Raw genomic sequence first — 15,989 nt, forward strand, 5'->3', positions numbered from 1 at the left:
AGCCCGACATCGGGAGCTGAACAAAATTCAGCCCGATGAGTTGAGAAGAAACTAGAAAGATATGAGCTAAGCTTTGATGGAGCGATTTCATTGTAATTCATTTCCAAAGAATGGGGATATCCAAAACAATGTCAACTGATCAACCAAGTGTTCAAGGACAGAGTTATAGAGTCACACAGCATAAGCAAAAACATTACCAATAGAGTGGCCATGCCAAAAACAATATTGGCAATTGTGGATTAGGTCAGACCTTTACATAACTTGAGCAATAACAGCAACTTCTATCACTTTAGGAAGATTAAATGAGATTTCCTTTCAAAATGTAGGCCAAGCATCCCAAATGAAGATAATGGATTAAATGTGTACTACTTCTAATAATGAATCATGAAATGGAGTCCATCCAAAATTGGACAAGGTCCAGTTTTTGAGAGAACTGTCCAGAAACTTGCAACATAAATCAGATACCGAATTTATTTTTAAAATGCCTCCCTACGTTTTATGCCATATCTATTGGTTACAGCTAGGAATAAATACAGAACATAAGAAATATAAGAAATAAGAGCAGGAGGAACCCATTCAGCCCTTCGAGCCTGCTCTGATATTCCATATGGTCATGATGATCTTCTACTTCAATTTTGCTTTCCCGTCTTATCGCCAAATTCCTTAATTCCCTTTGTATCCAAAAATCTATTAATCCATGTCTTGAATGTGTTCAATCACTGAGCATCCACAGCCCTCTGTAGTAGACAATTCCAAAGATCCATAGCTCTTTGCATGAAGAAATTTCTTCTCATCTCAGTTTAGGATTTGGCAAAAAGATAGAAAAAATAAATTTAACTACAGTGGTTAAGCTTTTCTCCCATTTGGCATGGTGGTGAATTGTGTGTGTGTTGCTTTTGTCAACAAAACACGATAGACCAAATGAAGGATTTTTATTTAATCAGCTGGAAACTTCCATTAAACTTTTAATGAGAAAAATCCTGTAGATAACCTTTAAAAAAGCTGGCAGCCAAGATGACCACCGCAATTTGCATCTGAAACACCTTTTCATATTCCAAAGACCCACCCATAGACAAAGGTCTGAGCAGCATGGGCCCAGAACAATGGTAATTTTATTATCTAAGATTGCTTCATTAGCACAACATTCAAGGCAATCCTAACACCTTGACTTTGAAAGAGCAAACCCCCTCCAAGTGTAAATATAGGCATCTGGGATCTGGGGAGCCAATTCCAAACCGTGAATATTATTAGAAGGTTCCAGTAAATATCCTGAGGCCATCATGTGACCGTCTGTCCATCTCTGTGAAAGCTAAAAGTTTCCTTGAACAAAGGCAGATGGGTAGTAACGCAGACTGTGCAGCAGGAGGAAGGCACCCTCTCCCTCTCTCTCTCCAGATAACACAGGTTTCAACCCCATCTGCGGCTGTGGACCCTCCAAACCTACAGATTGCTACATTCAGAGACCAGCAAAGAGAGCCACCCACAAGTCTGCCTCCAAGAAAACCCTGAGCCAAGCGGGCCAGCCACAAATTGCACTTTGATCAGCCACGGACTTCAAGAATACAACTTCAGCCAGAAGACCACCAAATCATCCAACTTCATCATTTCCGTTTATTCTGGACTCTAATCCAACCACAAAATCTACTTTTCCCTCGGTAATCAATTTGTGTGAGTCTCGTGTGAATGAGCAGCATAAATTTATTATTTTTTCTAGATCAGTTTTAGATTGTTAAGTATAACAAATTCACCTCGTTCTTGTTTAAACTCAAGAAAGCCTTTCCGATTGGTTCTTTCACAATAACCTTAAAGGTAAAAGGTAAAACACTCACTGAGGTGGTAAGCACAACCAGTGTTTAAAAAGTAATAAACCCTGTTACAGTCAAATAAGAGGAATGACTTTGTTCAAGGAAACTTTTAGCTTTCACAGAGATGGACAGACGGTCACATGATGGCCTCAGGATATTTACTGGAACCTTCTAATAATATTCACGGTTTGGAATTGGCTCCCCAGATTGACCACCCGCCCCCTCCCCCACCCCGCCCCCACAACCTAGCCTAACACTTTCAATTTGCATGCCAGTTTGGAGCTGTTTTTTTATCTTTTGCTTCCTCTTGATCATGAAATTATTAATGGGGGGAGGTTGAGTCATGGGATTGTCATCATGGATCTTCAAAAATACAGAAAATGTCAAAAATGCAGCAAAATCCATAATATGGGGACTATTTTCTGCAGTATCTTCCAGGGTTGCATAACACGTTAATTTGTTTTCCTTCCCTCGACCAACATGATTTAAATTCAGTTAGTACCATTTTACTTTATTTCTTCTTGTGATGTAGCACTGAAGCCATTTCAAGTTAGGTGTAGGCCAGACCAGGCAAGGGTTCTTATAGCAATCCAGCAGTTTTCTGGTGCTAGTACCCACAAAGTACCAGATTTATTGAAATCAATTTCCTAACTTGTTATGGTAGGAGTCGAACTATTGACTATTGCAATGGCAATCTATTACCATGAACAATCAGCTATCATTTTCACTCAAGATCCTTCGATCCAACTGAAGGAGGAAACTTTCATCCTATTATTCTGCAATTTATTCAAACACAGACTTCAGAAATAAAAGGACAATATGCAAATCAATTTAGTCTGACAGAGTGTCAGAATGAAATGTTGGAAGTTTTGAAGCTATAGATTTGGCTCAATGTCAATTTTTGTCTGATTACGCTCCTGTGAAACACCTTGAAAGAAAAATGTCTCTCTCACACTTATAAAGCATCTTTCACAAACTCAGGATGTTTCAAAGTGCTTTGTAGACAATTAAGTACTTTGGAAGTGTAGTCATTGATGCATTGTAGGAAACACAGAAGGCAGTTTGTGCACAGCAAGCTCCCACAAACAGCAATGAGATAATGTTCTCAAAATCTGTTTTTAGTGAGAGTTGTTGAGCAATAAATGCCCCCCTTTTCTTTGAAATGGTGCCCATGGGATCTTTCATGCCCAGCTGAGAGGGTAGCCCTCTCATATTCCAAGCCATATGGGATAGTATCACTCTAAAAGCACAGAAGTCCTCAATCCAAATGGATACATTTTCTGAGTCTGTGGTGGAAAATACATGTGCATGTGTGTGTGTATGGAGGGAGGAGGTTAGAAATATTGGAATGAATCAGTTCCTAAGGTCACTGACTATACTATTCCTCATTGCTGATAGGTAAAATATTTGCTGTGGGGAATAGGGAATATTGCTAGTAAAATCTCAGTTGGATTGGGGGTGAATCACTTTTGGTGGGTTTCGACCAAGTTTCAGGGGAAAAAATGTACTTACAAGTCGGCATTCCTGTAATGGGGAATACAGGTGCAAGGCAAGTTAGTGTAATATTTGAAGAGTGTGATATTTTAATGGACTTCCATAGATGGTAAAGTAAAGCATTAATTATTTAAAGGAGGCGCATGTCCTGAAAATAGGGGCAAATTGGGATTAATTTGGTCGGATTCTATGCAGTATCGTGCTAGTGAGTAAACATGTTTCGGTGAGCCAAAACATGACATTTAATTAATAATATATTGTTTGCTAGTATAATCAATACAAAATAACATGCTTCATAAAGCTGTCATTTGAAATATTTTATTCGTAATTCAAATACAGGGATTATAGTGATTTTGCATTAATCTGGCGATAAAGTTCGATTGACTCGCGACATATAACGTGCATTTAGCGTGAGAACACAGCACTATAATGAGGATATGTTTTAAGTTTATAAATCAATAATGGCAGACAGCATTGTTATTTTTCGTTAGCTGGCATACAGAATATTTTCCATCGACTCATAAAAACTGACAATGTGGTTTGGAATGAAACTCGTCCTTTTTTTCTTGTCCTATGTCTTTTTTTCGATCACTGTAACTTTGCCTCACAATTCATAAACCAGTAAGTAGACGAGTCTCCAACTCGGCTGTAGAAACAGATATGTAGTTATTTTAAAGTCTCTGGAATCATCTATCCTCCGTGGCGGGCTTTTTATATTGTGGGACTTGCGATCATCATTTACAAATTAATGCAGCATGCGGTTTGGACTGTACTGTTTCACAAATATGCATCAATCATTTGTCATAACCATAAATTTACATAGGCACATTTCACAAATATTTTCTTTCCACAAGGCAATGTGGACTTACGCTATGAAGCACCGTATACAAAGTGTATTTTAGAATCCAAGTATATGGTTATATTTATATTCTGTCTTAACGGAGAAAGTCCATATCCTGTGGCAGAAGACTGAAGTTACAGTGGGGAATTTGGCCCACTCCTAATTAAAATCTTTCTTCCTCTAATATTTGAATGAATTGAATATTGACGCTGTAACAAGCATGTTTGGGACAGCACCTTTCACGACCTCCTGACGACTCAAAGCTCTTTACAGCAAATGAAGTACTTTTGCAGTGTCGTCACTGTTGCAAGAAACGCAACAGCCAATTTGTGCACGGCAAGCTCCCACAAATAGCAATGTGAGATTGACCAGATAATTTTTTTTTTGGCGACCTTGATTGAGGAATAAATATTAGCAGGGACACCAGAGAGAACTCCCCGACTCTTCCTCAAAACAGCACCATGGGATCTTTCATATCTACCTGAGAGAGCAGACAGGACCTCAGTTTAACATCTCATCCAAACAACAGCACCTTGCTCCCTCAGTACTGCATTGGAGTGCCAGTCCTGACTTTTGCACTCAATTTTATTCTCAGCAGGCGAAACGTGCCACAATGCTGTCATGATCTAGCGGGCAGCGGCTCATTTAAATACGCAGGGTGGGCTGACCCCCCCCCCCGCCCCTCCCAATCACGTGTCGGGCAGGCCTCAGCGATGCTGTGAACGGCGTCAGCTGCCTCTGTGCAGGTGCTGGCACCATTTTTAAAGGGCTGCCAGACCTGCCACAAAAAGTGCGGGGTTGAAATCCATACACCTCCCCCACTACACCTCAAATAAATTGTCGCCCTGTTACCACCCCCCCCCCCCAAAACACTTACATTGTACAGTTGCCCTCTCCCCCCCAAAACACTTAAACTGCCAAAATGACCTCTCCCCCCCATCCCTCAACTGCAGAAAGTGCTGAGGTCACCTCTTCCCCTCCACCCTACACTAGAAACGTAGAGTTGACCTTAATCCCACCCCCACCCCCTTGCAAATTGCCCCCTTCCCCACCTTGGTGGTGCAGGTTTTCCCTGGATGGGAAAGTTAAGGCACATGAGTGCCGCCCATCACATGGAAGATCCCGGATGGCCAGTAAGATCGTGGTTAATGGCATATTCCTTTCCTGGGGTAGGTGGAAATGTGGAGTAATCAGTTAAGCCATGAACATGTGGAGCAGGCTTGAGGGGCCGAGTGGCCTACTCCTAACTCGTATGTTCGTATTTAAATATTTAAAGTTGGGTCCTGTTGCCGAGTGGCGGGAGGGCTGCCACAGAGTCTTGCCGCCACCAGGAAGATCGGGCCCGGCATCGTACTCCATCGTGGGCCGCTGCTGCTGTGATCTTCTGGCCACCGCCACCCCCCCCACCCCTGCCACGGAGCCTGATGTCGGGAGCTCAACAAAATCCCGGCCAAGGTCTGGAGTGGGAACAGTTTAATTGCATGTCCCCATGTCTTCCCCAGTCTGTCAAACTGAAATAATCTATCAATAGGTACACAATTCAGTCCTTTGGGAACTGAGAAGTAATGAAACTCCTTTTCCCATTGACAAATCATCAAAGCTAATGCTGTAAATAATGTTTCCTCACACTCAGACTACTATACAAATACAGAGATCACAAACTCACATTTTTAAACTTCTTTCATGGGATGTGAGTGTGGCTAGCAAGGCCAGCCTTTATTGCCCATCCCTAATTGCCCTTGAGAAGGTGGTGGTGAGCTGCCTTCTTGAACCCCTGCAGTCCTTGGGGTGTAGGTACACCCACAGTGCTGTTAGAGAGAGAGTTCTAAGAATTTGACCCAGCGACAGTGAAGGAACGGCGATATAGTTCCAAGTCAGGATGGTGTGTGACTTGGAGGGGAACTTGCAGATGGTGGCGATCCCATGCATCTGCTGCCCTTGTCCTTCTAGGTAGTAGAGGTCGCAGGTTTGGAAGGTGCATTTAAAGTTACCCAAAGCTCGTGGTTTACATTTAAAGTCATTCTGTCCCTTAAGGTTGTGACTTTTCCTAATATTCTTCACTGAGAAATTCAAGCATCTTGCTAATATCTGCATTGATTCATATCCCGGCGGTATATTTTTTAATAAAATACATTCAAATAAACGTCTCATCTAATGGATTACAATACGACTTGGATTTGAAATGATGCAAAATCTCATCAGTACAGAAGAAGGGTCAACCGTATATCGAAGACGTTGTCCACTGACGCCATGAATTTTATGCTGCTCTAACTCAGTCCATAAACTGAGACTGCTCTTATTGAAAAGGCACATCAATCTGGCATTGCTGTGACTAAAGGCCCTGTGAAGTGGAAAAACCTGTTCACCTCTTATCACACTGATCAGAGGGACCTGTGACTCTGAGATCAAAATACAGTCAATCTTTAATTCAAAGTTACTTAATTTAAATCAATTCAATTTCAATTTTTTATTCTATTGTTGCATTATTTATGTTGCTTAAATGACTTTTTGGGGGGAAATCCCAATATTTAGTGCAAAAGTAACTTTGAATTATGAAGGGCTGTATGAGTACTCCAAATGTAGAAGGGACAGAGTTATGCAAACACCACGAATGATAATAGAACAAGTCCTCAAAGGGGCAGATGGCATCAGAAAGGCAGATTGCAGATATCTGCAAAAAGATTAATTACTTTACCTGTTTATGAAATACAGTGTTAAACACCCATTAACTGAGAGGAAGCATGGGAATTAGTAAATGGCCAATTGTTGAATGAATTCTTTACATCGGTCTTCACAAATGACGACTGAATAAATTCTAGGTTCAGTAAAATCAGCTCAAGAATTTAAATCACATGTAGCTATCAGAAAGCTGATGTTATTCAAAATAAATTTCAAGGAATTAGAGAGTTGACTTTAACTACAAGTGGTTTTTGGGCATTGTTGGGTGGTAGGGTTGCTGATATGTCCATACTCCGAGGGTACCACCTTCCTACACCAATCGTAAAGAGAATCAAAACTACATTACCTGATTGGATGAATCTTGACTGCCAGTCAAACAGCCTTTTATTTCCATTTCCAATATTTTTATAACAAGTAAACAAAAGTTTTCAAAGAAAATGTCTTAAACTCGCAATATTTTTGTTGCCCTTATGATTTTTCTCCTGAGTTGCTCGCAGCAGTGTTCTGGAGATTGGTCCTTAATTCCTGGAGACTCCAGGGTCGTTCTGGAGGGTTGCTAACCCTAGCAGATGGTGTGATTGGGGCGCCCGCCTATTGCCATTAATCTGAGCCTGCACCATTTAACTTTCATTGGCAAGCTGCCCTTGCATTTTCAAAGATGACGGGCAGCCCACCTAACTGGCAGGTGGAATTTCTAGGGTCCTACCACCCATTTAACCTCTTAAAACAAGGCATTATACTACTCAGCTGAACTTAGTGTTGCACCTGGGACTATTGTGCAGTTACAAATGTTTCAGGCAAGAGCACCTCACTTCTCCAGTACAGGTGCTTATGGAGCCAGTGTGGGTATGCAGGCGGATGCTGTTCCCTTCTGCTAGCAGGAAGGTTTCCAAACAGAGCTTGCAGTAGGTTGAGAGAGAAGTAGCAGACAATGGCAACACTTGCACCATCATCCTCAGTATGTGGGTTCTGTGCCAGAATCACTTCAACAACTTGACCACAACAACAAGCATGAGGTCTTCCTAACTCTATTTCTCTACATTAGACCTGGCTACAGCAATGTGGTTGATTCTTAAAATGCCCTCTGAAATGGCCGAGCAAGCCACTCAGTTCAAGGGCAATTTGGAATGGGCAATAAATGCTGGCCTAGCCAGAGACACCCACATCCCACAAACACATAAAAATAAACTAACCGCCCATTCCCTTGCCCTCTCCATGCACTCGAAACACTTTGCTTCCCCACAGCACATGCTTCTCCACTGATCACAAGGAAACAGTGTACATGTGTCAGCTGTGGTTCAGTTGGTAGCATGTTTGCTTCTGAGTGAGAAGGTTTGAGCACAGAACTTAAGGCTGACATTCCGGTGTTGCACTGTCAGAGGTGTTGACTTTTGAGTCAGATGTTAAACTGAGGCCCTGTCAGCCCTCTCACGTGGGCGCGAAAACCCCCCTGACACGATTTTGAAGAAGAGTAGGGGAGTTATCTCTGGTGCCCTGGCCAATATTTATACCTCAATCAACATCAAAGCAGATTATTTGGTTATTATCCATTCTGTTTGTGGGAGCTTGCCCTGCTCAAATTTTCTAGATTACAGCAGTGACTATACTTCATTGCCTGTAAAGCACTTCGAGACATCCTGAGGCTATGAAAGGTGCTATATAAACAGAAGTCTTTCTTTTTCATAGGGAACCATGGATGACAGGTGAAATTGTGAGACTAGCTAAGAGGAAAAAGGAAGCATACATAAGGTCTAGGTGGCTGAAGAAAGACGAAGCTTTGAAAGAATATCAGGAATGTAGGACCAATCTGAAATGAGGAATTAAGAGGGCTAAAAGGGGTCATGAAATATCTTTAGCAAACAGGGTTAAGGAAAATACCAAAGCCTTTTATTCATATATAAAGAGCAAGAGGGTAACTAGAGAAAAGATTGGCCCACTCAAGGACAAAGGAGGAAAGTTATGCGTGGAGTCAGAGAAAATGGGTGAGATTCCAAACAAGTACTTGCATCGGTATTCACCGAGGAGAGGGACATGAAGGATGTTGAGGTTAGGAACAGATGTTTGATTACTCTAGGTCAAGTCGGCATAAGGGTGGAGGAAGTGTTGGGTATTCTAAAAGGCATTAAGGTGGACAAGTCCCCAGGTCCGGATGGGATCTATCCCAGGTTACTGTGGGAAGCGAGAGAGGAAATAACTGGGACCTTAACAGATATCTTTGCAGCATCCTTAAACACAGGTGAGGTCCCGGAGGACTGGAGAATTGCTAATGTTGTCCCCTTGTTTAAGAAGGGTAGCAGGGATAATCCAGGTAATTATAGACTGGTGAGCCTGACGACAGTGGTAGGGAAACTGCTGGAGAAGTTACTAATGGATAGAATATATTCCCATTTGGAAGAAAATGGGCTTATCAGTGATAGGCAACATGGTTTTGTGCAGGGAACGTCATGTCTTACCAACTTAATAGAATTCTTTGAGGAAGTGGCAAAGTTGATTGATGAGGGAAGGGCTGTAGATGTCGTATACATGAACTTCAGTAAGGCATTTGATAAGGTTCCCCATGGTAGGCTGATGGAGAAAGTGAAGGCACATGGGGTCCAAGGTGTACTAGCTAGATGGATAAAGAACTGGCTGGGCAACAGGAGACAGAGAGTAACAGTGGAAGGGAGTTTCTCAAAATGGAGACGTGTGACCAGTGGTGTTCCACAGGGATCCGTGCTGGGACCACTGTTGTTTGTGATATACATAAATGATTTGGAGGAAAGTATAGGTGGTCTGATTAGCAAGTTTGCAGACGACACTAAGATTGGTGGAGTAGCAGATAGTGAAGGGGACTGTCAGAGAATACAGCAGAATATAGATAGATTGGAGAGTTGGGCAGAAAAATAGCAGATGGAGTTCAATCAGGGCAAATGTGAGGTGATGCATTTTGGAAGATCCAATTCAAGAGTGAACTATACAGTAAATGGAAAAGTCCTGGGGAAAATTGATGTACAGAGAGATTTGGGTGTTCAGGTCCATTGTTCCCTGAAGGTGGCAACGCAGGTCAATCGAGTGGTCAAGAAGGCATACGGCATGCTTTCCTTCATCGGACGGGGTATTGAGTACAAGAGTTGGCAGGTCATGTTACAGTTGTATAAGACTTTGGTTCGGCCACATTTGGAATACTGCGTGCAGTTCTGGTCGCCACATTACCAAAAGGAATTGGATGCTTTGGAGAGGGTGCAGAGGAGGTTCACCAGGATGTTGCCTGGTATGGAGGGCGCTAGCTATGAAGAGAGGTTGAGCAGATTAGGATTATTTTCATTAGAAAGACGGAGGTTGAGGGGGGACTTGATTGAGGTGTACAAAATCATGAGAGGTATAGACAGGTTGGATAGCAAGAAGCTTTTTCCCAGAGTGGGGGATTCAATTACTAGGGGTCACGAGTTCAAAGTGAGAGGGGAAAAGTTTAGGGGGGATATGCGTGGAAAGTTCTTTACACAGAGGGTGGTGGGTGCCTGGAACGTGTTGCCAGCGGAGGTGGTAGACGCGGGCACGATAGCGTCTTTTAAGATGTATCTAGACAGATACATGAATGGGCAGGAAGCAAAGAGATACAGACCCTTAGAAAATAGGCGTCATGTTTAGATAGAGGGTCTGGATCGGCGCAGGCTTGGAGGGCCGAAGGGCCTGTTCCTGTGCTGTAATTTTCTTTGTTCTTTCTTTTCTTTGTTTTGTTCTTTGTTCTCTCTCTCGATTTCTCTTTGAGCAATGTCAATTACATTTTGCAATAACAAGGACACTTGCGATTGTATGGCATCCTGAAAGTCTGAAAATTGTGGATTTTGCAGAACAGCAGCTCTTACTAAAAGCTTAGGGTCATTTAACTCTTGCAATGCCTAATCCCTCAAAATACTCCTATAAGCCACAGCACAAACTAGTATCAACTCTAGGTCAGTATGTTTTTCTCTCTATGGATGCAGCCTGACTATTTCCAGCATTTTCTGTTTGTTTTTTTCAGATTTCCAGCATCCACAGTATTTTGCTTTTGTTTTAAAACAGCAGAATTAGGAGGACAATGGGCAAGATGATGCCCACAACTTATTGAACTTAATTTCATTGGATACAAGAAAGTTGAGAGATGACATGGCCCAATTAGTTTACTAAATTGAAAGACAAAGAAATTGTAGATAAAAACAGGCTCTTAAAGTAAAACTGAACTCAAGAACATGAGTACAAAATTAACAATTCTCAAGCAAAACATACGATCAGAAGAGAAAAGTCGCATAGAATAGCAGAAATGAGGAACTGGTTCCTATCAAAAGCTAGTAATTCAATATCAATGGACATTTTCAAACAAAGAACTCTCCCAGTGGCTCAGTGGGTAAATACACTGCTTGGCATGATACCGAACCGTATACAAGAACATATCATTTTGATCCCTGGTCTGTAGTCAGTTAAATGATCTTAGTTGAAGTAGGGCAGAGACATTATAATTGACCTCAGTATTCCCAAGCTAGAGAAGCTGAAATGTCAAATAATATTTTAATTTGTAATTGCTATTAGATCATCCCTGCTGGACACATGCACTTGCTACTATTGAAGGCAGCAGCACAGGTAGATAAGGTGGTTCGGAAGGCTGATGAGATACTTGCCTTTATTAGCCGAGGCATAGAATATAAGAGCAGGGAGGTTATGATGGAGCTGTACAAAACACTAGTTAGGCCAAAGCTGGAGTACTGTGTACAGTTCTGGGCACCACACTATTGGAAAGATGTGATTGCAATGGAGAGGGTAGGAGAGGAGATTCACCAGGATGTTGCCTGGGCTGGAGCATTTCAGCTATGAAGAGAGACTGAAAAGGCTAGGGTTGTTTTCCTTAGAGCAGAGAAGGCTGAGAGGGGACATGATTGAGGTATACAAAATTATGAGAGGCATTGATAGGTTAGATCGGAAGAAACTTTTTCCCTTAGTGGAGGGGTTAATAACCAGGGGGCATAGATTTAAGGTAAGGGGCAGGAGGTTTAGAGGAGATTTGAGGAAAAGGTTTTTCACCCAGAGGGTGGTTGGAATCTGGAACTCACTGCCTGAAGAGGTGGTAGAGGCAGGAACCCTCACAACATTTAAGAAGTATTTAGATGAGCACTTGAAACGTCATTGCATACAAGGATGTGGGCCAAATGCTGGAAAATGGGATTAGAACAGTTAGGTGCTTGATGGTCGGCACAGACACGATGGACCGAAGGGCCTGTTTCAATGCTGTATAACTCTATGGCTTGCAGGTGTTTTGTTGATGATAGGATCAGGCTTGATCGTGATGGTCTCCATGGTGCAATAGCTTACAGACAACCACAGTGCCTGACACCAACTTTGGGTAACTTTACTTTTGTCCCTTGCTATCTATTGATCTGTACTTCTTTCCCTCTGATGAACTAGAAAACCTTCACCCCCTCTATGAAGATCTGGTTAAATTCATTTTTCCTGGTAATGTAAAAGCAATAGTCACATCCTACCATGAATCCATTGCTTCAGCTCATCAGGGATATATGGTAATGTCGCAAGATGTAATATATCCTGAATTCTTCATTTCGCTCTATACCGCTTACTTAACACACTTGTTTTAGTAACCTTTTGTAATTTAGACACATATTTTGATGCAACCATGGATAATAATACTAATGGATAATAGTACTGAAGACCTGTGTTCCAGAATTGCCGTGCCCCTAGCCAAGCTGTTCCAGTACAGCTACAACGCTGGCATCTACCCGGCAATGTGGAAAATTGCCCAGGTATGTCCTGTACACAAGTCCAACCTGGCCAATTACCGCCCCATCAGTCTACTCTCAATCATCAGTAAAGTGATGGAAGGTGTCATCAACAGTGCCATCAAGCAGCACTTGCTTAGCAATAACGTGCTCAGTGACGCTCAGTTTGGGTTCCGCCAGGGTCACTCAGCTCCTGACCTTCTCACAGCCTTGGTTCAAACATGGACAAAAGAGCTGGAATGGAACCCAAGAGGTGAGGTGAAAGTGTCTGCCTTTGACATCAAGGCAGCATTTGACCGAGTATAGCAAAACTGGAGTCAATTGGAATCAGGGGGAAAACTCTCCGCTGGTTGGAGTCATACCTAACACAAAGGAAGATGTTTGTGGTTGTTGGAGGTCAATCATCTCAGCTCCAGGACATCACTGCAGGAGTTCCTCAGGGTAGTGTCCTCGGCCCAACAATCTTCAGCCGCTTCATCAATGACCTTCCTTCAATCATAAGGTCAGAAGTGGGGATGTTCTCTGATGATTGCACAATGTTCAGCATCATTCGTAACTCCTCAGATACTGAAGCAGTCCATGTAGAAATGCAGCAAGACCTGGACAATATCCAGGCTTGGGCTGATAATTGGCAAGTAACATTCGCGCCACACAAGTGCCAGGCAATGACCATCTCCAGCAAGAGAGAATCTGACCATCTGCCCTTGACGTTCAATGGCATTACCATTGTTGAATCCCCCACTATCAACATCCGAGGGGCTACCATTGACCAGAAACTGAACTGGAGCAGCCATATAAATACCATGGCTACAAGAGCAGGTCAGAGGCTAGGAATCCTGCACCTCCTTACTCCCCAAAGCCTGTCCACCATCTACAAGGCACAAGTCAGGAGTGTGATGGAATACTCTCCACTTGCCTGGATGGGTGCAGCTCCAACAACACTCAAGAAGTTCGACACCATCCAGGACAAAGCAGCCCGCTTGATTGGCACCCCATCCTCAAACATTCACTCCCTCTACCACTGACGCACAGTGGCAGCAGTGTGTACCATCTACAAGATGCACTGTAGCAATGCACCTAGGCTCGTTAGACAGCACCTTCCAAACCCGTGACCTCTACCAACTAGAAGGACAAGGGCAGCAAATGCATGGGAACACCACCACCTGCAAGTTCCCGTCCAAGGCACACACCATCTTGAATTGGAACAATATCGCCATTCCTTCACTGTTGCTGGGTCAAAATCCTGGAACTCCCTTCCTAACAGCACTGTGAGTGTACCTACCCCACATAGACTGCAGCGGTTCAAGAAGGCAGCTCACCACCACCTTCTCAAGGGCAATTAGGGATGAGCAATAAATGCTGGCATAGCCAGCAACACCCACAAACCATGAATTAATTAAAAAAATAATAATTTCGAATGAAACGTCTAAAGTTTTTTTTCACTAGTCCTAGTAAAAGAAGACAAGAATGTTGCCAGGGCTCGAAAGTTGCAGCTTTTAGGAAAGATTTAATAGGCTAGGTTTGTTTTCCTTAGAACAGAGGAGGCTGAGGAGTGATGTAATGGTACAAAATTATGAGGGGCCTAGATAGAGTAGACAGGAAGGACCTGTTTCCCTAGTGGAGAGGTCAATTACCAGGGAGCACAGATTTAAGGTGATTGGTAGAAGGATTAGAGCAGACATGAGAAAAAACCTTTTCACCCAGAGGGTGGTGGGTGTCTGGAATCACTGCCAGGAATGGTGGTGGAGGCAGAATCCCTCAATTCTTTGAAAAGGTACCTGGACATGCACCTGAAGTGCTGTAACCAGCAAGGCTACGGACCAGGTGCTGGAAGGTGGGATTTGATTGGGCAGCTAGTTTTTCTCTTTCGGCTGGCACAGACACAATGGGCTGAATGGCCTCTTTCTGTGCCGTAATGTTTCTATGGTCCTATGGTTCTACATGTTCCAGAAAGGAATGAATAATATATATGCAAGCAAATGATTTAACTTAAAATGTGAGCACAGAGTTGCAGTACATTAATGAAGAAAGAAACATGAATTTACATTTGTATAGCGCCTTTCATGACCACAGGCTCAAAAGTGCTTTACAGCCAATTAAGTACCGTCGTGAGGTACAGTCACTGTGTATTGCAGGAAAAGCAGCAGTCAAATTGTGCACAGCAAGATTCCAGACACAGCAATTTGATAATCATCAGATAATCAGTTCTTGGTGATGTTGGTTACCCCTTTGTTACCTCTAGACTTTATTATTCCAATGCTCTCCTGGCCAGCCTCCCATCTTACACCCTCCATGGACTTAAGCTGATCCAAATTGTGCTATCCATATTGTAACTCACACCAAGTCCCGTTCACCCAGCACCCACGTACTCACTGACCTACATTGGCTCCCAGTTAAGCAACACCTCGATTTTAAAAATCACATCCTTGTTTTCACATCCATCCATGGCCTCTCCCCTCCCTACCCCTGTAATCTCTTCCAGCCCCACACCCTCCAAGATATCGTGATCCTCTAATTCTGGCCTCTTAAGCAACCCCGATTTTAATTGCTGCATGATTGGTGACCTTATCTCCAGCCGTCAAGTCCCTGAGCTCTGGAATCCCCTCCCAAAACCTCTCCGTCTCTCTAACCTGCTTTCCTCCTTTAAAACGCTCCTTAAAACCTACCTCTTATCTGTCATAATAACCACTTATGTGGCTGTGTCAAATTTTGTTTCATAATGTTCATGTGAAGTACCTTGGACATTTTACTGTGTTAAAAGTGCTACAGAAATGAAATTTGTTATTGTTGTTGGATAAGTTAGGGCACAATTAACTTGAAATCAGAAAGAACAGGGGTAATTTTCAGTTTGAGCACAAACTGACAACTGACAGTTGCGGATTGGTTGCCTGTTATACACTTTGGGGCGGGACATACAACAGCAACTAGTATAATATCAGTTTTCTTCCCAAGCCCAATCTAAAAACTCCCCCAGTGTTTAATTTCCATCTGTGGGGTCATGTATATGAGATATAAACTCACAGATAAAACAGTTAACACCTTTGAAAAGAATGGGATGCCTATCCAGTAAAAAATGGGATTGAGGATTTTAAGCAAAAGTACAAATAGAGATAGTAAAACGTGGTATGAAATGTGATAGTTCCTGAGCTGCTGTGAACATTGATGTATCATGATAAGGCAGACAATCAGTCATGAAAATACATAGAAATACATCAAAGTTACAACATGAAATCAGACTATTCATCTCATCCAGTCAATGCATTCACCCTCTGCACAAGAAAATATTGTTCCCATATCCCTCCATTCACAGATCCAATCTAATCTTGAATATTGAAGCAGTTTCTGCCTAACCCATTAAGGCTGGAAATGAATTCCACAGCCTCACAACTCTGTGTAAAGATGTTCTAACTCTACACAACCTCTGAT

At 42.6% G+C, this 15,989-nt stretch overlaps 1 long non-coding RNA gene across 1 annotated transcript in view; it reads right to left on the bottom strand.

The window, feature by feature from the left end:
• Window positions 1-3,642: 3,642 nt before the first annotated feature.
• Window positions 3,643-15,989, bottom strand: part of LOC137369756 (uncharacterized) — a 28,750-nt gene continuing 16,403 nt past the window's right edge. Inside the window, exon 3 of the long non-coding RNA XR_010975005.1 lies at window positions 3,643-3,945. This is a non-coding gene — a long non-coding RNA (uncharacterized lncRNA). The remainder of the gene's footprint in view (window positions 3,946-15,989) is intronic.

This window comes from Heterodontus francisci, chromosome 5 (genome assembly GCF_036365525.1).
Source record: "Heterodontus francisci isolate sHetFra1 chromosome 5, sHetFra1.hap1, whole genome shotgun sequence".
Taxonomy (NCBI): Eukaryota; Metazoa; Chordata; class Chondrichthyes; order Heterodontiformes; family Heterodontidae; genus Heterodontus; species Heterodontus francisci.